We start from the raw sequence: 25,186 nt of genomic DNA on the forward strand, positions 1-25,186 counted from the left end.
TTATTATCTGATTTATCTACATATCATCTTATATGTTTTACTAGTGATTGAATAGAGATTTTTGAGTAATTGTACACACACACACCCGGGTTCTTGGTCAAATTTTTACGGGGCATTACATGTTCTGTACTTGTTGGATTTATGAAACTCTACAGGTTATAGCAGGTATCGTTATAATATTTTCTTATTTTACCTTGTCTGAGGTTAGTTACGATACTTATTGAGTATATTGGATCGGTTGTACTCATACTACACTCTGCACTTAATTGTGCATATCCAAGTGTGGGGACCAGTTATCAGCAGTAGATTTATTTGTTGGACTGAGCTTCGAGAGGCGAGGCAGAGATGGAATCTTGGCCACAGTTTTGACTTGTCTTTTCTTATGTACTGTTGTTTCAGTTCATACATTATTACTATTTAGTTTTCAGACTTGTATTCCGATGTAGAGCTCATGACTCAGTATTTACTAGTTTTGTCAGAGATTCATCTTGTATTAGCGATATTTTATCATATTGAAATTTTAGACTTAAGTCATTTTTATAAATTTTGTTTTTTTGGTTCTTTATTGATATATTTCGTCTTGCCTAGGCGGTGTGTTAGGCGCCATCACGATGGGTTGGAATTTTGGGTCGTGACACTTTAGTTGTTCCATGCCTTTGCTTGTTACTTGTAACATGCCTTTACTTGTCACATGCCTTTACTTGTTACATGTCTTTACTTGTATCATGCCTTTACTTGCTCTAACTTTACTTGTTTCATGATTTATTCTCCTATGCTATGTTGGATCGTATGACTACTTGATTGTTCATGTGTTAATGACTTGTTGGATTCTGTGTTGAGTTATATGTGTGAGAATGGCTTTTGGATATCTAATTGCCTATGACATCTTGTTCGTGGTCATCTTTCCTTGAAGAATTATACATATTCGTTTTCTTTTATGTTGCATAGTGAATTTTGTCATACTTGGTTTCTTATTGGGTGTTTCAATATGAATTGGTATGTGAGATCGGGTTGCCATCGCAGCATTGTTATGATGGGATCGCGTCCCCGCCGTGACACTATTATGATACAACACTGGGTTGCTTGCCGAGATATTATGGCCATGAGATCGGGTTGCCCCCGCAACTGTTTTGTGTTTGGATCTGGTTGGCGCCCCAACATATATGTTATGAATTTTGGTTGATTGGAGATATTGTCCTCCTTTGCGGTTTGGCTATGTTGTTCTCGGATATTGTTTTATCTCCGTTGATTTGAGCTGCTGAGAAAGGTTTTGGTTGTTTATTACAAGAAATGTGGTTATTACTTCTGTTATTGACTCATTTACTATTATCTACCTTTATTCCTGTCATTAGTATTGTTATTTCTCTTGTTAATTCTATAGCTTATTAATTCTACATGTTTATATGGTAAGTGTCTCGTCATAGCCTCATCACTACCTCATCGAGGTTAGGCTCGATACCTACTATGTACATTGGGTCGGTTGTACTCGTATTATAATTTTGCACTTCTTATGCAAATTTTGGCATTGGTCCTAGCGTGGTGCGAAGAAGTGATTAGCTTGTACTTCTGAGGAGACTCAAGGTAGTGTTGATCACAGTGTGCTAGTTGAAGCGTGAATCAGACTGGGAGGATGGCCTTTACCAAATGAACCCTTACCTCTAGACAAGGCACCACTAAAACCACCAGAATAACGAGGCCTCTTCTCAGATGCTGCCTCTCTTCCCTGACCAGGAATCTTCTCGATCCGTCTAGCAATCTCTACAACCCAATTGAAAGAAATTTCATCCTCGGTCTCTCTAGCCATATGCAACCTAATACCATAGGTAAGGCCATCTATAAATCTCCTCACCCTCTCCTTCTCAATAGGGATTAAGTCAATTGCATGGCGAGATAGATCCACAAATCTGGTCTCGTACTGGGTAACAGTCATGCTACCTTGCTGGAGGCGCTCAAACTGGCTACGGTAGTCCTCTCTCAGAGTAAAAGGGATAAACTTATCCAAGAATAACTGTGAGAACTAATCCCAAGTGAGTGGAGGTGAACATGTTGGTTTGCCTCGAACATAGTCCTGCCACCATCTCTTAGAAAAACTGGTCATCTAAAACACTGTACAATCGACTCTATTGGACTCCATAATACCCATGTTGTGCAACACCTCGTGGCAATAGTCCAAGTAATCATGTGGGTCCTCATATGGTGTACCACCAAAATGAATAGGAAAAAGCTTGGTGAACTTGTCCAACTTCTTTAGCCCCTCGGAAGACATCGCGGGTCTCTCCCCAGACTGTGTGGCAATGCTAGGTTGAATAGCTCCAACTGGTGGAACAGCCGGAGTCCGATATATGGGAGTCATCTGCTCTAGAGTGTGAGTAGGGGGAGTCTAGGCTCCTCCCCCAACCTGAGAGACAACTATTGCAGCAGGAAATGCACCGGCCTGGGCCACGCTCTCCATAAAGCCCACCAAACAGAATAGAGCATCCTGAAGTACGGGGGTAGCAATGATCCCCTCTGGGACCTGAGATGGTCCAACTAGCACGGTCTAAATAGAGACCTCCTCCTCCTGCTCGATCCGAGGCTCTGCGATATGTGCTGCGGTATGGGCTCTAGGTTGAGCTCTGCCTCTACGCCTGCCTCTGGCTCAACCTCGGCCCCGACGCCTACCCCTGATAGTGGTTGCAACCTAGGGTTCTGGATCCTGCTAGGCTCTGGATGTTGTGTGTGTCCTCCCCATCTATGAGAGAACAAGAATAGAATGATTCAAACTCAAAGATAGAATAAAATCGCACGATAGAGAAAGAAAGAAGTAAAATTTTCCTAAAGCCCTATAGCTTCTAGAAGATAAGTACAGGCATCTCCGTACCAATCCTCCAGACTCTACTAAGCTTGATCATGACTCGTAGACCTAGGTAACCTAGTACTCTGATACTAACTTGTCACGACCTGAAATCTCAATCGTGGAGTTGTGATGGCACTTAACATCTACTTTCTAGGCAAGCCAACGTTAGCTAATTATTTAACTATTTTTAAGAATTTAAAAGCGGAACAGTCATAATTAATGGCTGATGAACTCGCAAATACATGAGATAAATATACAATTAGCACGGCCTATACTAATCCTAGAAATTGGTGTCACGAATACATGAGCGTCTACAATACTACAAACATAATCTGAATTAAAATACAATTATCTGAAACTAGAATAATAGTAAAACAAGATAGAAGGGGACTACAAGGACTTGGATGCCAAGCAGCTCTACCTCAAGTCTTCTGGCAAGTCAATCCGAGTGAACTTCTCTACACACCGCTAGGACCAACACTGGGATCCACACAAGAAGTGCAGAAGTGTAGTATGAGTACAACTGACCTCATGTACTCTGTAAGTGTCGAGTCTAACCTCGACGAAGTAGTGACGAGACTATGACAAGACACTCACTTTAATCCTGTGCAAATAATAATAACAGAATACAGAAATTCAGATAAACATGTAAACTCATAAAAATGGACCCGAAGGTCAACTACCATAGGCCCCCAGAATAATATCATCTCAAACCTCATACACAGCACCGAGATAAAACTGTATAGCTACAAATAGCTATAACACATCATACTTTGTTGTAGTGCGCAACGCGATCCCAACATTTATCATAATATCTGTTACGACGTGCAACCAGATCCCATTATCATTTCACAATATCTGTTGCAGCGTGTAACCCGATCCAAATATCATATTACTATATGTTGTGGCGTGAAACCCTTTCCCAATGTCATTTCATTTTAATATAGTTGCGGAGCGCAAACTGTTCCCAATATCAACTCATAAGCATATATGACTCCACACAACCAACAACGTAATCTCAACACAAAAGGGAAATAAAGCGTACGGAACATCAAGCGACTAACCATACAAACAGAGAATGACCAATACCTCGTATTCACAAACCTCGACAAATCATCATTTAAAGAATATCTAAATGACTCACATATTCAAAATAACATAACAAAAGGGAAACAAGTAATGCAAAGACAATAAGAACAAGTAAAAACATGAGACTATGGAGATATACAATTAATACAAGTAGGAACATAAAGAAGGTAAGCAGGTATTGAGTGAAGAATGAATGAATAAATTGAAACAAGTAGTAATTAAATAACAGATAACAAGTAAGGTATGGATAACAAGTAATGACATGTAACAGTTAAAGCATGTAACGAAATATAACAATGGAATAAATAACGACGTAAAGTTAATCCAACCCGCATGTTTTAACCCATAATAGCACATATACACTCGTCACCTTGCATATATATCGTTCCCACACATTATTCACGTAACAAATTGACCAACAAGTCCTAATTCCCTCAAGTCAAAATTAGACATGACACGTACCTCTTTGCGCAACCAACTCAACAACCAATCACGGCTTTTCCTTTCAAACAAGCCTCCAAACCAACCAAATCTAGCAAAATATCGTTCAAGTAATTTAAAATAAGCTTTAAAAACTATCCACGAATGAAAAATGTTCAATCTTTGATAAAATTGAAAAAGTCAAAAAAAGTAAACCCCATGCCCGCTTGGTCAAAATTCGAGATCCGGACTAAAACCCGTTTTCCCATTCACCCCCGAACCTGGTTATGCGATTTATTTCAAAATTCTACCTCAATTTGAGATCAAAATCTCTATTTTACAAAATCTCTAAATTCTACCCAAAACCCCTAATTTCAATCATGAAATTCCTAGATTTGGTGTTAAAAACTCATGAAAAGTAACGGGAATTGATTAAAAACTAGTTAAATTTGTTTACCAATGATTTTGGGAAGAAAATCTCTCAAGAGAATCGCCCCTAGAGTGTTTAGGGTTGAAAAATAGAGTGAAATGAGCTAAGTCCCGATTTTTTCCTCTTTTACCCAGCTGCAGGTATTCGCAATTGCAACTATCGCAAATGCGAAACATGGGTCGCAAATGCGAAACATGGGTCGCAAATGCGACAAGTGTCCTTGGCCTGCATAAGCCGCAAATGTGACAAAAACATTGCATTTGTGAGGTACCAACACATCGCAAATGCGATCAAAGGTTCGCATTTTCAAACCTGCCTAAGTCCAGTGCCCAGTCGCAAAAGCGACCAAGCCATCGCATAAGCGATCCTGGGATGTCTGAAATTGCGAACATTTCTTTGCAAATGCGAAGACTGCCCTTCCCAGTCCCTTATCACAAGTGCGAGCTCGACTTCGTAAAAGAAGAGTTCGCATTTGCGAATAGGTCCTCGCAAATGCGAGACCTGCAGTTCACACCAGCAACATAACCACACCAGCAATTCTAAACTCTTCTGAAACACTTCCAAAACTCACCTGAGCCCCTCGGGCTCCAAACCGAACATGTATACAAGTGTAATAATACCATACAAACTTGCTCGCTACCTCAAATCATCAAAATAATATCAAATAACAAGAATCGATCATCAAATCTCAAGAACTTTCAAATTAAAACTCATTTTCATAATTTTTCACATAATGCATTGAAATACGCTCGGATCACCCTGGACCCCAACCAAAAGTGCGTACAAGTCCAAAATATCATACGAACCTACCAGAATCGTCAAAATACTGATCTGAAGTCGTTTACCAAGAATGTTGACTGTGGTCAACCCCAAGTCTCATTTTAGGCCAAAAATCACATTTTTCAAAATTTTACGTATAAGCTTTTTAGAAAACAATACGGATTATGCACCCAAATCGATAAACACCAAAGATAGCTATAAAAGGTCTTGGAACATTGAAATTAATGCTAGTATTGAAATTGACCTATTGGGTCGTCACATAAAAATATCCAACTTCTATCTTATAGATGAATGAACATCAAACTTGTAGTCTACAAGTTGTTAATTTCCTCCTTTTCTTTTTATCCTTTTCCTATATGCGGCAAGCATAGATGCCGTGAATATGATTGTCCATGGTACTAATTTTGGGACCATAAACTTTTGTACAACTTGGAGTTATGGTAGTATGATCTTTCTCATTTGTCTTCCACACTTTGCAAGGAGTGGTTCAAAGTTGTTGAACCATGACCAGTTAAATAAAACGCAATAATCACCTACCTTGTGTTTAAAGTACTGCAATTGATACTGTCATTCGTTTTTTTATCCGTAAAATGGTACAGTTGAATTTATACGTGGTTTCTAGATAAGTAAATTAATTTGATCCTGAAATAAATAAATAATTAAAGAATTATGCAATACTTAGCCTTAAGATATAGACGAAACAGCAGAAGCAACAATTCCGGGAATAAAGTTTCCGAGCACAACAATAAAGGGATCAAGAAATAAAGACGATAAGATTGGATTGAGCTTTGTATAAAATATAGTGTAAGTTTTCCAGAAAATTTGTATCCTTTATAATGACAACTAAGCTCACTATTTATAGTTATGAAGAAGGACTTAGGGTTGTGCCCTTCTTTAATGTCAATTATGAGAGGTATTGATGAAGACGTAACGGTGAACATAAATGCCAAATTTCTTGTAACGAGTAACTGCTTTTAATGCTGTGAATATCCTCTATTGAATGCTACCGGGAGAAGAGCATTTATCACATCTTTATGAGCATTATTCTTCCCGGTGACAAATGAAACAGTTGTGTTCAGTCATCCATTTGTCTTGGGTTCCATGTGTCCCTTTCTCGGACGGCCACATGTCATAATATATTTTACCCAATACAGATAGTTCTCCATCTTTTCGGTGACATAACTTTGTGTTACTAAGATGTTGGTAGAAACACTCTTTTAGCGGGAATTACTATAATTCCCTCTGAAAGCTTCTGGCAGTTGATTAGACGCATGTCTCTCCACATTTAATGCCCCGAACACGCATCTTCCCATGATTCAGCACATCGTTTGCCGATTATCAAGGTAATCTTGGCCATGAATTTAGCCGCCAAAACTTTTACTTATACGTATCAACTTCCACCCTTATACTTCATCACTTTTCAAACTTCCTTCATCTAACTTGCATATTGTTTCTTAATATTTTTTCTAATTCTCTTCAAATGAAAGACCCTTTCTCTCTGGTTCCTCAAAAAGAAAAAACAAAGCCGAGGACTTTGCTCCTCCAATAGTGGGCTCCATCATCCCTAGAAGTCTTATTACCACAAAAGACTTCGAAGAGAAATTTCCTACTACTAATTTTCGTACATGGGCCGTTATTAGGTATCCTTCTTCCATACGTCCTTCGAGCATTCCTGCTGTGAAGGAAGACTGACGCTGCCATGACTTAGAAATTATCGCTCCTGATCTATCGGAGTGAGTCACCCTTCCCAAGGACGATTTTACATATGTTTACACGTATCAATTTACTTTGGTGCATTTTCTTTGAGCGGAAAGCTTGACTCTGTGGTTGCGGAGTTTTTCCTCCGTTACCAGGTGTGTTTGGCATAAGTAAGTCCTTCTGTGTAGAGGATGATTGCTTGCCTTCGGTGTTTGTGCCAGGCAACTAGAAAAGAGATATCCTTAGCTCACATGATGAATCTTTATTCTCCCAAAATCTTCCGCAGGGGAATGATAAACCTCTGCAAGCGTGGCCACCATGCTTTATTGTCTAGCATGGATGATGACAACGACCGTGGGTGGATGGAACGGTTTGTTGCAGTCGCCACTAACGACATCATTCCGACAACGGCTTCATCTTTTCCGGCCGCTTGGAACCCCACTCATAAGCTCTTTGTTTAGTATTTCCTTTTACTAAAAAAGCTTTAATGGCCATATTGATCCTCCATCCTTCATTTGTTTCAGCAACTCGATGGGTCCCACCGGTGATTGAAGGTTTGGACTGGTGGGTACAAAAAATCTTAGACGTTACGGCGCCCGAGACTCGCTTGTGGAAAGAACTGGCCCCTAAATACGGGTGGAAGGCCAAGAATCATGGTAATTCAAACTCATCTTGTTTCAATTTTTCATGTAAAGAACTTGATTGATCTCTTCTAACTTGTCTATGAAATTAGGTCTACCCGTGGGCTTTGTTGATGTTCCCGAGGAGGATGTCTTGGTTGATCCTGCTAATGCAGCGAGGCTGCTTCATGAGGAGCTTACTCGAACAGGTGGCTCCGAGCCTGCTTCGAGAGCAAATGCTTCTTTTTAGAGTCCCCTTGCTGGAAGATAAACAACCAAAGAGAAGACGCTCCTCTGCAGCCGGGGAAAAGAATAAAAGGGCTAGGACCAATGCCCCCGAGTCATCCCCGGTAGCGAAGGTGACTGGCCCTCCTTCCAGGCCGGTCATAGATACCATGATGATTGATGATGACGAAGAAGCTAGTGATGAGGGAGCTTCTCTACATAGAAGATGATGATCCTCATCATCTCAATATGATGCTCAACCTGTTGAGAGAGTTACACCAACCGAGGACGATGCCTCGGCACTTTGGGGAGAATTTAGTTTAGTAGATAATGTCAACTCCCATTTTCAGGCCCCAATTTTTGTGTCCGGTACTGCGGAGCTGAGTATCGGACCCTTGCCGTCTTTGGTTGGCGAGCATAAAATAACCAGCACTGCATTTGACGTAGCTTCTTCTCATTCTTCAACTCCATCAGCTTCATCTCCATCTTCACCAACTCCAGCAACTGCTACATCACTTCCGTCTTCATCCATTCTTCTACCAGCAATTTCTACACCACCTCCGTCGGTCGCATCTGACTAGGAAGAAGGTGTTCTTCTTCCACAGTCCCCAGTTCATGAGAATTTGGGGCTAAATTATGCTGCCCCTTCTGAAGATCCACAAAGGAGGAGGAACGTTATTCTTTTGGTCTCTATCGGATGCAACTTATTATCCTGGCTGGTGGAGCTTGCTAATTATTTGAAGCCTTTGGCTTCAGAGAAAGTTTGGGAAAATATTCAAGCACTCTTGGGAGAGTGTTTGTTGAAAAATGCTATGCATAATGCTGCAGCGGTACTTTCCTTTCTTCCTTTATTACTTCTTTTATTTTTGGGTGTGAACATCTCTTGAATTTTGCTGTAATGACCCGGCCGGTCGTTTTGAGAGTTATAGCCCCGATCCCCTATTACTTGCTTCTCCCATATCTATTTCTGCTACTGTGACTTATCGGGAGGTTTCTTTTTGGTTTATGGAGTGTTTTAGGACACTTATTCCCTAAATGGAGGTTTAGGCCTTAGAATTTAGACTGTAGTCAGAACTGTATGAAGACGACTCCGGAATGGAGTTCTGTCACTTCTGTTAGCTCCGTTAGGTAATTTTGGACTTAGGGGCGTGTTCGGATAGTGTTTTAGAGGTTTGTAGCTCATTTAGGATGGAAATGGCGAAAGTCAAAGTTTTGAAGATTTGGACCGGTAGTGGAATTTTGATATCGGGGTCAGATTCTGATTCCGGAAGTTGGAGTAGGTCTGTAGGGTTGAATATGACATGTGTGCAAAATTTGGGGTCAATCAGATGTGGTTTGGTTGGTTTCGGCATCGGTTGTCGAATTTGGAAGTTTCAAGTTCTTTAAGTTTGAATCAGAGGATGATAAGTGATTCCGGACTGATTGGTATGTTTGGTTGAGGTCCTGGGGGCCTCGTGTGTGTTTCGAATACTTAATGTATTTAGTTTGGGACTTATGCAATTGCTGAAGCTGTTGCACCTGGTGTAATCGCACCTGCGCACTTTGGGCTATAGGTGCGGCGCCGAAGAAACGGCCATGTAGCCACAGAAGCGGTTTAGGCCCTTTCAAGCTTGGGCCGCAGGTGCGGCGATAATCCACAGAAGCGGACATGCAGAAACGGAAGAGGAGCACAGGTGCGGGCCCACAAATACGGCCATTGTTCGCAGATGCAGACCCAGTTCCCCTTAAGTGATTTTCGCACCTGCGATGGTATTTCTGCAGGTGCGGTACCGAAGATGCGGTGAAGGCTCAGAGAAGCGAGATCTCTGGCAGAAAAATGGCTAAGTGCGAGGGTTTGATTTCATTCTTCATTTTTGGATTTGAGAGCTCGGGATTTGGCGATTTGTTTGAGGGATTTTCAGAGGAAGCTTTGGGGTAATGATTCCTAACTTGATTTTGGTTATATCCTACTAATCCATCATTAATTTCATCATTTAAATTTTGGATTTGTGTTGAAAATTGGGAAAAAATGGGAAGATGTTCCTCAACTAAGATTTTGGGTTTTGATTGGGATTTTGACGTCGGATTTGGATAATTTTGGTACGAGTGAACTCGTGAGTGAATGGGTGTTCATATTTAGTGACTTTTACTCGATTCCGAGACGTAGGCCCGGGGAGGCTTTTTTGGGCGATTTTCCAATTTCTTGCTTTAGCTTTGATTTCATTAGCTAGATTAGTTCCTTGTAGTTATATTTATGGTATGTAATTGATTTTAGCTAGATTTGGGCCATTCAGAGTTGGATTTTCGTGGAAAGAGCATTGTTACATATTGATTGAGCTTGGCTTGAGGTAAGTGGCTTGCCTAACCTTGTGTGGGGGAAATCCCCTTACGATTTGATACTGATTTTACTATGTGAGCGTAGTGTACGCAAGGTGACAAGTGCGTACACGGGCTATTTGTTGAAAAACCTAATTTTTACAGAGAAATTCCATGTTTCCATGGTTTTTTAGGAATCATTACCCCAAAGCTTCCTCTAAAAATCCCTCACAAAAATCGCCAAATCCCGAGCTCTCAAGTCCAAAAATGAAGAATGAAATCAAACCCTCGCACTTAGCCCTTTTTCTGCCAGAGATCTCGCTTCTATGAGCCTTCACCGCATCTGCGAAAATACCATCGCAGGTACGAAAATCACTTAAGGGGAACTAGGTCTGCATCTGCGAACAAGGGCCGCATCTGCGGGCTCCTCTTCCGCTTATGCGTGTCCGCTTCTACGGATTATCACCGCACCTGCGGCCCAAGCTTGACAGGGCCTAAACTGCTTCTGCGGCTCCATGGCCGCTTCTGTGGCGCCGCACCTATGGCCAAAAATGTGCAGGTGCGATTACACCATGTGCAGGGGGATCTCTCAGGATACCGTCCCGTAGTCCCAAAAGTAAATATGCAGAGAGATCTCCCGAGATACCGTCCCGTAATAGCAAAGTATACACAGCACAATCAATTACAAATGATAAGTACAGCAAGAGAATATACAGTCTAGACTAAGGACAAGTCGGGAAAGAAGCAGGAATTCAGTAGGCATGCTGCAAAGAGTTCAATTAAGCAATTAAGGCACGTAGACATGTTATTCTAAGCTAACAGGGTAACTACGCATGCTAGTATTTTCAATTAAGATGGAAACATGGAATTTCTCAGTAAAAATTAGGTTTTTCAACAAATAGCCCGTGTACGCACTCGTCACCTCGCGTACATGGTGCTCACATAATAAAATCAGTACCAAATCCTAAGGGGATTTCCCCCACACAAGGTTAGGCAAGCCACTTACCTCAAGCCAAGCTCAATCAATCCATAACAATGCTCTTTCCACGAAAATCCCGAGAGTTCTCTCTGCATATTTACTTTTGGGACTACGAGATGGTATCTCGGGAGATCCCCTGTCGCTTAATTCCGTGCATTGTTATGTTATTTCACTTTGCTTTCCTTTGTTGAAATTTTAGTCTCTTATTATACTGCTTATTCTCCTATTTTATTATTATATACCAGTGGGTCTGACCAGACCTCGTCACTACTCGACCGAGGTTAGGCTCGGCACTTACTGGTACAGTATGCCCTTTCCTGCACATGTTTTTCGTGTCCAGATCCAGGTTCCTTTTACCAACCTCGTCCTTAGTTGCAGTCGCTGCTATTTTTGGAGAACTTCAAGGTACATCTGCCCGCGCCGCAGATCCTCGGAGTCCCCCTTCTATCCTCCCTATGTTGATTCTTCTATTATTTCTATAGACACTGATATATAAAACAGTTAGAACTTCATAGAAGCTTGTGACTTACGGTGTTCCGGGTCTTGGGAGTGTTATGTATATTCCGAGAGTTGATTATTGTATATGTCGAGCGGCATCTTAATTGCTTATTAAAATATCTATTACTATTAGTTGTTAAATTTTCATGTTTTTTATTTTATTTCCGCATGTGTTAGGCTTACCTAGTTGTAGAGACTAGGTACCGTCACGACTATTTATGGAGGGAGAATTTGGGTCGTGACATTTACCCTTATTACTTTGTAGGCCAACTCTCTTGCTTCTGAGGGCCTTCAGAGGTTGATACGCGAAAAAGAAGAGATTATCTCTGCACGGGATTAGCTTTTGGCAGAGCAAGAGCAACATGTCGCTCGCCTTTCGGAACTGGAAGCCAAAACCGCTTAGGTTGTTGTATTGGAAGCTCGTTTGTGGAAGACTGAACAAGAAGTAGTAACCCTTAGCCAAGAAATTGGCCCTCTGAGGGTTAGATTTGATGAAGCCACCCCAAATGGGTTGAAGTCCATAACGTCATTCTTGCTACAACCGAACGTGATGTTGCCTCTGCTAAAGAGTGATTAACTTAGAGGCAGCCTTGAACTCAAAAATTAAAGAGCTTGCTACTGTGGGAGCGAAACACGCCCAGCTAGAAAAAAAGTACAGGAAAACTATCTAGCATAATAGGCTCTTTAGTTCAACTGTCTGCGACCTTGATGTTAGCCTCAAATCTGCTAGGTCCGCCAGGGAAAACCTTTCTGCCGAGGTAACCCAACTCAAAGAAGAACTCAAGCGCCGAGCGGCTTCCCTCGTTGTTGAAAAAACTTACGCCATGTACAGTATGTAGAGAAAACTGGTGTCATTGATTTTGACAAAGCGGATGTCATTGATTTTGATGCCGAAATTGCTAAGGCCCGCGAGCTTGAGTTAACTACTAAAAGTGGACTCCCATTGAGGTCTGATGCACCTGGTCCTTCTGGTTTCGGTTTGGAGTTTTCGGGAACTGAAGAAGAATCGGAGGATGATGATGCCGAAGGCCAAACTGGTGAAAATGTTGAGCCATCGGTGGATCCGTCTAATTCTTCCGGTGGCGCGAACACTTCTCTTCCTCCTAGTTCCGGAGACAATGCAGTTTAGCTTTTCTTTTCTTTTCTTTCTCCAGTTCGCGTATCTGTGCCATTTTGTTATATTTTTGTAAATAAAAACATCATTTGCTCAAGTATTGTTTGAGTCTTCTCATAATAAGAATATTCATGCAAGCCTTTTCATCTTTGCATTTTCTTTAAGAATTTTGCGCACACTTTTTGAGTCTTATAATGTGAAACTTTTGGGTGTATTCTCCCCAAAAGTATTTTTGGCTCCGGGAATCAGCCCTTTTCCGTGAGGGCTTTGATAAGTCTTTGCGCAAGTTTACTTTTTGCGTCCTTTTTGTATGAGGCTTCCGGTGTATTTTTCCCCAATGACATTTTTGATTCCAAGCATAAATTCTTCCGGAACCAACCCTTTAACGTGAGGGTTTTATAAGAGAGGTCGCTCTTATGTTTACGGTGCTCTTGAAGAGGACATCTCTTGTTCATTATGACACTAGCATTTGAAGTACTTATTTAACTTTCAAATGACAAAGTTAATTCATCGTTCAGCCAAGAAGCAAGATAAAAAACAAAAGGATTTCATTTTATTCCTTCTATTTTCTAAAAATACAAAAGCATTTGCTATGCTGAAAAGATATTGCCATTACTTGTGGCTAACTTGTACAACTTGTTTCTACGGGGGGTTGTTCGCGTAGTCCCCGATCCCGATGATGTAATTATATTTCTAGTTTTTCATTCTCGGTCGATGTGGCAGTCAATGTTGTCGTATCCTAATATCATCCCCCCCCCCCCCCATGTGTTCAAATGCGTAAATGTGAATTGGAACACTGGAAGTCTTGTATCTTCGAAGATTCCACTAATGCATTGCTAGATAATCCTTAACTTGGTAACACACTTTACTTCCCCTTAGGTATTTTTGCTATCGAGCAAAGGACAATCTAATAACCCTCTAGTGGTTGCCCTCGTGTATGATCAGATAACCTTTGCTCAAATAGCAAATTTAACTTCCCGGTGGGAATTTTCTATAGAGCAAAAGATTATCTAACCATCCCCAAGTGGATCTCTTCTTGTGTGCCTTGCTATTAAAGGTCTTATTGCTGCTGTCTTTGTAGTATGCTTTCTGTTGCTGCCTCATTAAAAACCTTGCCAGAAAAACCCAATTGGGACAAACCCTGAACGAACGGAAAAAGAGTGCAACACATACTTTCTGATCGGATAATATTCATAAGCAATAATATCTTTTGAGGTGTGCCACGTTCTAATTGCTGGGAAACTTCTCTCCATTTTGGTTTTCCAACTTGTATGAACCGTTTCCGGTGATAGCTGAAACCCGGTAGGGGCCTTCCCACGTTGGACCTAGCTTCCCCGCATTGAGCTCCCGTATATTGTGAGTTACTTTCCTTAGAACCAAGTCACCTACTTTGAAATAAAGAAGGTTGGCTCTTCGATTATAATACCGCTCTATTCTTTGCTTTTGAGCTACCATTCTTACATATGCCAATTCCCCGCGTTCATCGAGCAATTGCAAGTTGACAAGCATTGCTTCGCTGTTCGATTCTTCTTCTGCCTGGAAGTATCTCAAGGTCGGTTCCCCTAATTCCATCGTAATTAAAGCTTCTGTACCGTACACGAGGGAAAAAGGGGTTTCCCCTATGCTCGACTTGGTCGTAGTTCGGAATGCCCATAGAACTCCGAGTAATTCCTCGGGCCAATTTCCTTTAGCCGCTTCCAACCTTTTCTTGAGGCTTTGAATAATTATTTTGTTCGTCAACTCTACTTGACCGTTTGCACTCAGATGATAAGGGAAAGATGTGATCCTCTTTATTTTCAAATCTTGGAGGAACTTTATAAATTTTGCGCCGATAAATTATGGTCCATTGCCTATTTCTTTTGATATTCCAAACCTACAAATTATATTTTTCCACAAGACATCCACCACTTTGCGTTCTCTGATTTTCTGATAAGGACCTGCTTCCACCCACTTAGAAAAATATTCAGTTAAAATTAAAAGAAATCTTACCTTTTCGGGAGCTGGTGGTAATGGTTCGACGATGTCCATTCCCCATTTCATGAACGACCACAGAGATAGGACCGAATGTAAGGGTTCTGTCAGTTGATGCACCAGTGGCATGTAGCGTTGACACTTATCACATTTCCGCATGAAGTCCTTGGCGTCTTGTTCCATACGGGGCCCGTAATATCCTTCCCTTACCAACTTCAACACCAAGGAATATGCACCCGAGTGGTTGCCGTATATCCCTTCATGAACCTCTCTCATGACATAGTTAGCTTCGGATGATCCTAAGCATCGGGCCAGCGGGCCTTGAAAAGATTTTCTATACAATTGACCTCCCTTGAAGCTATATCGCGCTGCTTTGGCGCGCAGCGCCAGGACATTTTGGGGTCTTCAGGTAGCTTCCCCTGTTTGATATAATCGATATTTTCATTCCTCCAGTCCCAGATCAGACTAGTTGAGTTTACCTCGTAGTAACCATCTGTATCCAGGACTGAGTTCATCAGTTGTATTACCGTCCCGGCCTCCGATCCATTTGTTTCTGTTGATGATCCTAGGTTTGCCAATCCGTCTGCTTCTATGTTTTCTTCCCTTGTGATATGAGTAATTGACCACTCTTGAAATTGTGCTAGCAGAGCTTGAACCTTTACCACGTATTGTTGCATACGCTCCTCTTTGGTCTCGAATATCCCGTAGACCTAATTTACCACCAGTTGTGAGTTGCATTTGATTTTGATGACTTGGAGTCAAGTCCCCGGGCCAACTCGAGTCCTAAAGCTTCATACTTTACTTTATTGTTAGTTAAAAGGACCGTCCTGATGGCTTGCCTCAAGATTTTCCCCGTAGGCGTGGTTAAGACTATACCGAGCCCGGACCCCTTCACGTTAGAAATCCTTGGTTGCCTGAGGCAATAATCCCAAACTGAAATTGGACACGAAGTCAGCCAAGACTTGCGACTTAATTGCAGTCCTCGGCTTATATTCTATGTCAAACTCACTCATTTTCGATGGCCCATTTGACCAATCTACCTGAGAGCTCGGGTTTATGGTGGATGTTCCGCAAAGGGAAAGTAGACACCATGACTATCGAGTGGCATTGGAAATAAGGCCTCAGCTTTCGAGCGGCGACTACGAGAGCTAAGGCCAGTTTTTCAAATGTGGGTAACGAGTTTCTGCTCTCGTTAAAACTTTACTAACATAATAAATGGGAGATTGCGTACCTTCATCTTCTCGGACTAAAATCGCACTTACCGCAACTTCCGAGACCGCGAGGTAAACCAGCAACGTTTCCCCTTCTTTTGGTTTTGAAAACAATGGAGGGCTTGATAGGTACTTCTTTGAATCCCTCAAAGACTATTGGCACTCCGGGGTCCATTCGAAATTATTTTTCTTTTTGAGTAGTGCGAAGAAACGATGACATTTTTCTGACGATTGGGAAATGAATCTGCTCAAAGCTGCTAATCTCCCCGTAAGCATTTGGACTTCCTTCACGCTTGTCAGTTAGTCCGGGAAATCCTCTATGGCCTTGATCTTATCGAGGTTTACTTTAATCCCCCTTTGTGATACCAAAAATCCCAGAAACTTACCAGAGCTGACCCCGAACGCGCATTTCTAGCGATTAAACTTCATATTATGCTTCCTTGATGTTGAAAGTCTCTTGCAGATGTTCAAAATGATCACCTGCATTTGAAGACTTAACGAGCATATCGTATATATAAACTTCCATAGTTTTTCCTATTTGATTTTCAAACATCTTGTTCACGAGCCGTTGATAAGTGGTTCCGGCATTTGTCAACTTGATGGGCATCATATTGTAACAATATATACCGAAACTCCTTATAAACGAAGTTTTTTCCTGCTCTTCTGGGTTCATCTTAATTTGGTTGTACTCGGAATAAGCATCGAGGAAGCTCATTAACTCGTGCCCGGGGCATCAATCATTTGATCGATGTTTGGCAGTTGGAACAAGTCCTTCGGGCACGCTTTATTAAGATCTTTATAATCTACACACATGCAAAACTTATTGTTCTTTTTAGGAACTACTACTACATTAGCTAGCCAGTCTGGATATCTTACCTCTCGGATCGAACCGATATTAAGTAAGCGGGTTACCTCTTCTTTGATGAATTTATTCCTGGCTTCGGCGATCAGGCGCTTCTTTTGTCTTACCGGAGGTATGTTAAGATCCAAGCTTAACTTGTGTATGGCTACCTTTGTCGGGATACCTGTCATATCCTCATGCGACCATGCAAAACAATCGACGTTAGATTTAAGGTATTTAATAAAGTCGGACCTGAGTTCCGGGTGCAGTCCTGCCCACAGGTGGAATTTCCTTTCTAGGAATTCCTCGAACAATGCCACTTGCTCCAGCTCTTCCATTGTGGACTTCATCGCATCATTCTCTTCTGGAACTTAGAAATATCTCGGCACCTGATTATCTTCCGATGCCTGGCTAATTTTATCTAGTTCAGGAGTAGGTGTCGGGCCCTGTAATTGCTATGCCACGTGTTCCTTTCCTTTGCTACTGTAGACCGAAATTGCATTCATCTCCCTTGTCACTGGTTGGTCACCCCTTATCTGCTTAATTCCCTCGGGTGTTGGAAACTTCAGTAATTGATGGTACAACTTTCATCTTGTGCAACCATGGCCTTCCTAGAATGATGTTGTATCCCATATCACCATCTACCACTTCGAAAAGAGTTGTTTTCATTACTCCTTCAGCATTTGTGAGTAATAAAATTTCTCCCCGAGTTATCACACTTGCGATGTTGAATCCGGCAAGGAGCTTTGTGGCTGGAATAATGCTTCTGGTAAGTTTAGCTTGCTCCAATACTCTCCATTGTATGATATCAGTCGAACTCCCTGGATTCACTAAAACACGTTTAATTTTAAAATCAAGCACATTTAAAGAAATTACCAATGCATCATTATGTGGTAGCAGCAATCCATCTGCGTCCTCCTCCGTAAAAGTGATATCGTCTTCGGGAAGGCTTTTGCTATGTGTTATTGATACTTTCGTCTTCTTTGCTGCTGAAAAGGTGACCACGTTAATCTCGTTCCCTCTGAAGATCATGTTGATTGTTTGACGCGGGGGATCTTCTCCCGCTTTCAAGGGTTCCATGTTGTCTCGGTTACGACCATAATTGTTCTTAGTTCGGTCACTCAAGAATTCTCTGAGGTGACCATTCTTTAGTAATGTTGCCACTTCCTCTCAGAGATGTCAACAGTCCCCTACCCAGTGGCCATTCATCCCGTGGTATTCACACCATAATTTGGGATTTCTCTTGTTAGAATGAGATCTCATCGGTCTTGGGAACTATGCTTTTTTGATGTTTCTTATGGCCGATACCAATTCCATTATACTGACATTGAAGTTGTATTCTAATAATTTGGGGTAGAAAGGATCCCATGATCCTGCCACTTCTTTATCCTGCAGTGATCGATTATTTCGACCGCGATCGGTCCTCCTGTCGATCGTGAATTTGTTCGCTATCCGAAAACCTCTACTGCAGCTTTCGGTTCGTTCGTAAGGCAAGAACCGGCCCCTCAAAGTCCGTTTGTCTGCATCATAATTGTCACGCCCCGAACCTAGGAGCGGGACCAGCACCCGGTGCCTCACCTAACCTGGCATACCAAATTGCGACTAAGGGACTCTGAACATATAATATCATACTTTGGCCATGTGGCCACCTTGCAAGACAATTTGCGAAGCAAAATATAAAACTGAATGGAAACTAGCGCTAACTAAACATCAATATAAAGCTAGGCCGACAAGGCCGTCATAGCTACTACAGCTGACAAACCATCAAATATACATACCAGGCCTATAAACTCAACATACTGCACTAACCAACAGGATATGTCTACAAGCCTCTACTGATAGATATATTGCGATCGGAACAGGGCCCCGACCTACCCATAAATATATACAGATATACATAAGATGTACACAAAACTCTAGACCTGGCAACTCCGAAAGACGTGGAGCTTACCGATCAGGCTGAACTCGGGAAACACCTACTGAGGAGGTCTACCCGTCTGTCTGTCTGAACCTGCACGCATGAAATGCAGCGCCCCCAGAAAAGGGACGTCAGTACGAAATAATGTACCGAGTATGTAAGGCAATAAAATAAATAAAATCTAAAACTGAACTGATAATATGATAACTGAAATTAACTGGGAGTCAAAGATGGTCTGGAGATATACTTACCTGCTGATAGTGACTAAACTCCTTCAATATAGTAAGTAAAATAAATGTCCGGCCCTATAAGGCTCGGTACGTGTAACTGCTCGGCCATAGTAGGCTCGCTCATAGGCGCTCGGCCATACTGGGCTCTGTACCTCGGCCATCCTGGGCTCGCTCAAAGGCGCTCGGCCACAGTAGGCTCAGTATATATAACTTACCATCTAATCAGAGGTTGCCCAATAGGGGCCTGCCACCGATTATAGCTCGATGGTGGTGAAAATAGTGTAATACTGTATATATATATAGACCCTCTGCTCTCTTGACTGAATAAAGACAAAACTAAACTGAATATGAAGTCTCGATAAGGAATTATATTGTAACTTATGAGACTAGAATAATGTGAATAAATTCATGAATACGAACTTCTCTTTATGTCTCATTATTAACACATGTAGCTACGAGATCATGCCAAAATGAAGGAAGGGCTTAGCCTTAACGTACCTTATAACAATCTTTCCAATCACCAAGTTGAACTCACCTCTTCGCACCTTAATCTACAAGAATGATAATAATACTATCGTTATGTTACGAAAGGTACAACTATCGCATAACGAACGACAAACTTATTTTGTATTAAAACGGGCAGCATCTCCCCTATAATCCTTGCTTCCTCCAAATTCAAGATAACACGAACAATACAAGAACAGAACAATAACAACATATATACACCATTTTTCAGCCCTATATACGCCATCAAATACTACAAAACAGCCCAACACACCCCAATCTCTTCATACACAAAACGACCAACGTAGTAGTGTTAAACGACCCGGAAATGTTATGACGAATGACCAGCCAACCACCCTACATTTATATGGTATTTCTATACCCCCTTCCTCCTCCAAAACTTCACAAAACAGTAGTAAAACACGCAGCCCAACAGCAACACAAAACAGTCCGCTACAAGTGAATAACTCGAACTCACGGCTTCCGATCACCGTCCCGTGAGTTCTTACAAGTATAGAATGACTTAACATGAATTTACAGCAGAAAAAATGGATGAAAGAGATCAGTAAACTCACCTTATTTTTTGGATAACTCAGCTCCTATCTTGGTTCTTCAAACTCTAGGTTTTACCTCCAATTAGAACTTGAAAGGGAGAGAAAATCAATTAGGGTTTGTGGGAAACATTTGGGAGGATTCTTTGCAAAGCTTATGTCTGGTTATTATGCTCTATTTTAAGTCTAATATATGAAGAATTAGGCCTTTAAAAGGCCTCTTTGGATGACCCGAAATGGCCCATTTTTGGGCTTTCATTTAAGCAAGTAGGTGACACACCTACTTGTCACCTAGCAGCTTGTGCAGTATAGCAAAAATGCCCATATCTCTCTACTCCGATGTCATATTGACAAACGGTTTAATGCGTTGGAAAATAGACTCATAGATCTTTAATTTGATGGGTGGAACACCCTATAACACTAAGTATATTGGGAGAAAATTGCAGTTATATTTGACCCACAGTTTCAGTAAAACTTATGAATGTAACTTGTGATGACTTTCATCGACTTTTGTTCCACAACTCGCTTGACTTCAAAACATAACACAAGGATGTCATACGACTAATATAAATCATAACATAATCTCCTTATCATGTTAATCACCCTAGTCTCATCCCAAAGGTACATGTTATAACATTCCCAACTTGTCGACTTTCGACGAAACATTATTTTATTTAATTGCTTTAGCTTCTGAACTGTCCAACCCTCTTTGTACTTGTTGTTAATGATCTTCAATATTTGTAACCTCAGAGATAACATGATTAACTTACTTTGTATACTTTTAAATATTATCTCATTTTTGGTCCTACAATAGTTTACTTACGACGCATTTTTACGTACGAAAATATAGGGTGTAACAATAATCATCCTTTGACTTTTCCTTATTCTTTTCTCGTCCTTTGATCGACGATGGAAAACCAACCTGATCATCTTCGTTCATTATTTTTTATTCATACCGGTTGTGGACGTCCACCTAGGACGTTGCTTGAAACACGAGTAGGTTCTCTTTCAATTTTTGAGAAGTGTCTAAACTCTCCGGGTTCAATCTTTTGGTGAACGCCTCAGCCTCCCATTCATCCGGGACAGCCGGGAGCAACATTCTCTCCTTTTGGGATCAGGTAACGAACTCTCGTAGCAGCTCGGACTCTCCTTGCGCTATCCTGAATATGTCGGCCTTTCGGGCTTGTACTTTTCTTGCGCCGGCATGAGCCTTGATGAAAGAATCCGCAAGTATTTCGAAGGAATTTATGGAATGCTCGGGTAACAACGAATACCACGTCAAGGTCCCCCTCATGAGGGTTTCTCCAAATTTCTTCAGCAGCACAGATTCAATTTCATGAGGAGCTAAATCATTCCCTTTTATCGCTGTTGTGTAGGTGATAATATGCTCTTGGGGGTCTGAAGTTCCGTCATACTTTGGAATTTCAGGCATTTTGAACCGCTTCGAGATTAACTCCAGTGCCGTACTTGGCTTGTACGGCAATTGAGTATACTTCTTCGAGTTCGGACCTTTCAGCACTGGTGGCGCGCCTGGGATCTGGTCCATGCGGGCGTTTACTTCCCTCATGAACCTAAAAGTTCATTCTTGAAAGAATAATTCTCGTTGTTGAGACCAGATCTGTTCCCCCTGCCCCGTCGAAGCCAATTTCACCCCTGCAGTGTTGTTGTCAATCCTCCGCGTTGTTTGATTCGTGGGAATCCCGGGAGGGATCAGATCTCCTCTGTTTGCATTATTTGAAGCTCCCGACAGCGCTTACTTCAACTCCGTCATAACTTTATCCTGTCGCGTGAGGTGGCCTAGAATGATTGCTTGTTGCTCTTGCAAGACCCTTACCGCATCGACGACATGCTACTCATCAGCGACATTGGGAGTGGTCCCCCAAACATATCGAGGATACTGTCTGTCATGCACTGGTGTAGCGTCACTCCCTTTGTTATGGGTGTAGCTGATTGAGTCCTTAGAATGAGGTTGATCCACTCGAATCTCGGGGTTGTGCATGTCGTTAACAGTGTTATCTACCATTTCTTATAATTGTTTTCTAAGACAAAAGCCATCAAAACACGTTAGAAAAAGGTAAGGATCAATTTAATTACACGACTATCTAGATCCCACGGTGGGCGCCAAACTATTTATCCGTAAAATGGTATAGTTAAATTTATACGTGGTTTCTAGATAAGTGAATTAATTTGATCCTAAAATAAATAAATAATTGAAAAATTATGCAATACTTAGCCTTAAGATATAGATGAAACAGCAGAAGCAACAATTCCGGGAACAAAGTTTCCAGGCACAACAACAAAATGATCGAGAAATGAGACGATAATTAGATTGAGCTTTGTATAAAATATAGTGTAAGTTTGCCAGAAAATTCGTGTCCTTTACAATGACAACTGAGCTCACTATTTATAGCTATGAAGAAGGTCCTAGGGTCGTGCCCTTCTTCAATGTCAATTATGAGGGGCATTGATGAAGATGTAACGGTGAACATAAATGTCAAATTCCTTGTAACGGATAACTGCTCTTAATGATATGAATATTCTCTATTGAATGATACTGGGAGAAAAGCATTTATCATATCTTTATGAGCATTATTCTTTCTAGTGACAAACGAAACAGTTCTCTTCAGTCTTCCGTCATCCCTTGTCTTGGGTTGCACGTGTCGCTTTCTCAGACAGCCACGTGTCATAACATATTTTACCCAATAAAAGTTTATGTATGTAATATCCTAGGTAAATTTTATGTTAGCAAAACAAAAGTACTTTAAAGTCGTGTAAGTCTAGATCCAAGAGGAATATTATTTTTACTAGTGAGACGGATCGTAACAATGTATATTACCTACTGATTCAAACCAAATAAAAATTTCCAATTATCACATTTTAATTACGAAATGTCTTACTTCTACTAACAACATCGCTGACAATCCTTGGACTTACGAATATACTTCTCCAAGGGAAAAAAAAAGAGAGGAAAGCCAACAATATAATCTACGTTCCCTTGAGTTATTGTTTCAAAAATTATAACTCTCAATCATCATGCTAAGAAGCAAGGGCATAATTGATAGATTACCTCCCACAAAAAAAAAAATCGTACAAGGAAACGCAAATCACAGCTGCTGAGGCTCTGAAAGACTACCCAAATCATGCATTAAGTAAACCCTGTTGCCAAGGAAATAACATGGTTCGTCGGATTTTGATCTTGTCACCTGAAACAGAGCTCAAAAGGGGTAGCATTTATTTCTTGATTTCTGTGCCAGAGAAGAAGAAAAAGAAGAAAACTCCCATTAAGAAACCCCCCAAATATAAAAGCAAGAAATGTCATACCAATATATCAGCAGATATTACATCGGAGAAGAAGTCGTCGTGCCGGAGAAGTGGAGTCACTGTATGGAGGCCTCATCTTGAGAGTATTTATGAGGATTAATTAATAAGTCATTTTGCAAAGTAAATGTGTAAATGACTTTTTCACTTTCATATCAAAGCTTTTTTCTGATCTATGTAGATATGCTTTCTTCTTTCTTTTCCTGTTTATTTAATTTCGCAATAGCAGATTCGGGTTTGAGATATTTGGCACCACGAATTCGAATTTTATAAGATAGAGATGGATATTGAGTTTGATCAATGTGTAATTTAAAAGATGTAAGGGGGAAAAGAAGAAATCTCGCGCTCTTCTCTATTGAAATTTGAGAGGATTTGTGGGAAGAAATGTTGATATGATATTTCTTCTTCCTCAAGCTCGTTGAATCCAAATTTTAGTACAGCACAGACACGAATTACTCCATAATAAAGTGGTTTTAGTGTATAACTAGCAATAAGATCAAGAAAAATTGGGGTCAACAGGCTCTTCTCAACTACGGTACCATGTACTTGATTGTTTTAAAACGCAACTTTCATCTTAAATTTATATATCAACAATCAATTTTACATTAATGGTGCTTCTTCTTTCTTCATCATCTTAGCAAAGTCAACTGATTAGAGGGACTATTCTACTCCAGGACGAAAATTGTACACATTTCCAAGAAACAACATGGTTTGAATATGAAATTTTAATCATGGTTAGCCCAGGGATTACTAGTTTAGATCAGGAATGATCTGGAAATAAGGGTAAAGGAGAAATTATGGAACTATTCGATGTCCCACTTTTGTTTATTGAACATAAATAAAGTTGGGGCCTTAGTTGTCATTTAATTAAATATATTTCTTTTAATGATTGTCTTGATTGTTACTAGTATTTTATGCAAGCAATTTCATTCTCCAATAATGAATTAATTTATCACCATATATGTTTAATGTTGATCAAAGTGATAACTAGCGGCGTTGGGTTTTTAGTTTAGGCATGATTACAATTTTAGTTCTACAAATTAGTTAATATAATCGCGCAAGCATGTTTAAATTTATTAAACCCTCCTTTCTATGATAATGAACAACGTAATTTGGGGTTAATTCATAGATTTGAATTTAGGGCAGATAATACTATATAGTATGTAAGTATGGAGCTTTTTAACTTTGTTCTAATTAAGAAGGATGAGTATTATAATATATTAACTCAAACTAAAACCAAAATTACATTAAGGGAATTTAGCTTTTTACAATGATATCTTAAAAAATATATGGTTTCTTAAGAAAGATCACCAACACACCAGTTATCGATCACATGTTCAAGAAAAGGAAGCACCTAAGTACTTTGATTATTAGTTTCCCGAAGACCAAATGCTGTCAATCTAGATGGAAGTTTGAGTAGTGGTGATAAAACTCAAAACCATTGTGTTAGGTCAGCATTAGCCGTAGATAACGTGTCCTTTCATTCATTCTGATGGGGATTTTAGGCTAGTACCCCAACCTGTATATAGTCAAAATGAAGCAAAACATGGAGGATCAGGACATACCCTTTAGCCTCCAATACAAAGTGAAGAATGGAATAGTCCATTCTTGTGTACATTTGCTCAAAAATAACCCATACATGTATTCTTCCCCATTAG

The sequence above is a fragment of the Nicotiana tabacum genome, chromosome 2 (assembly GCF_000715075.1).
Source record: "Nicotiana tabacum cultivar K326 chromosome 2, ASM71507v2, whole genome shotgun sequence".
Taxonomy (NCBI): Eukaryota; Viridiplantae; Streptophyta; class Magnoliopsida; order Solanales; family Solanaceae; genus Nicotiana; species Nicotiana tabacum.